Here is a 2056-nt window from a genome sequence, read left to right as displayed (position 1 = left end):
CCAAAGTGGTTGGAGGAAGGGGATACAATCTCAACATGAGCTTCAAAGTTCTGTCTCTGGAGGGACCAGTAGTTGCTTTGCCAAGAAGGGTGCTGCAGAGCAGGGAGTGACTAGGTTGGCCCTCTGCACCCTCCCCAGCTGGGGAATGGAAATGGAAAGTCTGTGCTCAGAGGCTGTCAAGAGTGAGCTGACGCATGATTGGTACTGATTCTCTAAGAGGTTTCTTGTAGAAACAGACAACTCAGAGTCTTCCTCTCATTTCAGCAAGAAGTTGTCTTTAAAAGCACTTGGGAAGTTGCTCCTCCACCACGTGAGTGGGAAGGCTCAGAGCAGGGAGTTGTCAGTACAGCCACCTTCCAGGCTGTAATGGAATTCCTGCAGGTTGGAGACCCCATAGAAGTGGACGAAGCCTGCTGTTACCACCAAGAGTGGAAAATCTGATGAGACTGGCACCGTATGTCGAATTTTCCAGGAAAGAAGTGCTCAGGAACATGAGCAGCATAAAGGCCAGTGCCGGTGATGTACATCACAGCCATGAGGAAGAACCAGCCCATCTGGCCCACAGTGGTGGCCTATCAAAGCCCTCAGCAATAGTAAAGTGCATGGTGGGCACAACACTACTCAAACCAAGTCCCAGGAACACTTCTGCTCTTGTCTGCCGGTGCTTAGGAGTGGCAAACCAGTCCCACTCTGCTACAGTGATGGCAGAAATGCCCAGGACACAGACGATGGAGAGGTAGATGAGCCGAGGCTGTAGGGAGCAGTAGAAGGAATAATAGATCCAAGTGACAAAGCTCCCCATAATCAGTAGAGCAATCCCTGAATAGTCCAGTTTGGAAAAAGTCCGAGAGACTTTCTCTGAATGGCAATAGACAGTGTGAAAGAGCCAGGGGAAGCTAAGGCAGAGCACTGCACCCAGAAAGAACGTCCCCAAAACCACCTTCTCCTGCAGTGGGGCCACGGAGTACATACTTGGTCGGAGCATGGTCAGGATTCCCAAAAAGAGAAAGAGCACAAAACCAAGTAGATGGGTCCAGATGTTTCCAGTTTCTGTGTGGATACAGAAGATGCTCTTGAAGCAAGCCCGGAAGGAGGGCATGGGTGGTCTCTGGCCATGTAATAGGTAGTCACTGTCCTTTAGCCAGTCAGGGAGCACATCGTATGGGATGACCCTCCAGCGTCCCTCCCAGACCTTCTACACAAACTCTTCCATCTTCTCCATGGCATGGTGGGCCCGCAGGGGGAGTGTCAGCACGCGCACCTCCTCCTCTTCTTCCTGAGGCATAGGGCATGTTTGCTCGTCTTTGGTTTTGGTTGGGTTGGCGATTGCTCGCTTGCCCTTCTCTTCTAGTAGAGGTCCCAGTTCAGCCAGTTCCACTGTGTCATTTTCCCAGTTACTGGCAGGAGTCCCATTGCCCTGTGCCCCAACAGATCCTTTGTGGGAAAACATCTGGCTGGTACCTCAAGGTTTTGCAGCTTCAGTTGGGGTAGGTTGGGGTCTCTCAGCCCCAAGGGGCAGAGATCTCCCTGTAATGGCAGACACAAGGCTGCTGCGAGCCACGGACAGCCGGCCGGCCGAGGGGCCCAACCGCACGCAGGCTGCGCTCCGCAAGCCGACCGGAGGCTGCGCGCGCGGGAGGGGCCAGAAATGTTCACAGCGCGAGGGCGGGGAAACCGAGGCCCGGCCGGCTCCCGCGCGGCGCCGGGACCCGCGGGACCTCAGGGCGGGCTGTCCCCGCGCGGGTAGAGGCTGCGCCGTCTGAGCGCTCGGGCCGAGCCCCGCCCCTAGCCAGCCGCGGGAAAATTGCGGCCGGGCGAGCGGGCAGGCACTGCTGGAGCCCGCGGTCCCCGGCGCTACATACCGCGGCGCTGGCGGAGGCCCGCGGTCGAGCGGCCCCGATGCTCAGCGGCCTCCCCGCGCCGCCTTACTTTTATTTTTGTTGATTTTTAATTTTCTAATTATTTTGTTTTAGAGAAAAGAAAAATAAAAAATAAACACAAGGTTTTAAAATTTCAAAACAAGGTCGTAGGACAGTGACAATAGTTATTGCATTGC

At 55.0% G+C, this 2056-nt stretch overlaps 1 pseudogene across 1 annotated transcript; it reads right to left on the bottom strand.

The window, feature by feature from the left end:
• Positions 1 to 324: 324 nt before the first annotated feature.
• LOC101566808 lies at positions 325 to 1551 on the bottom strand (annotated as a pseudogene). Its single transcript, XR_192892.2, has one exon. The product of XR_192892.2 is annotated as an adiponectin receptor protein 1 pseudogene (transcript).
• Positions 1552 to 2056: the final 505 nt, after the last annotated feature.

This window comes from Octodon degus, unplaced genomic scaffold, assembly GCF_000260255.1.
Source record: "Octodon degus isolate 3935 unplaced genomic scaffold, OctDeg1.0 scaffold00272, whole genome shotgun sequence".
In the NCBI taxonomy this organism is placed as follows: Eukaryota; Metazoa; Chordata; class Mammalia; order Rodentia; family Octodontidae; genus Octodon; species Octodon degus.
Note: the sequence above shows the minus strand (reverse complement) of the source record. Positions and strands in the feature narration are given on the sequence as shown.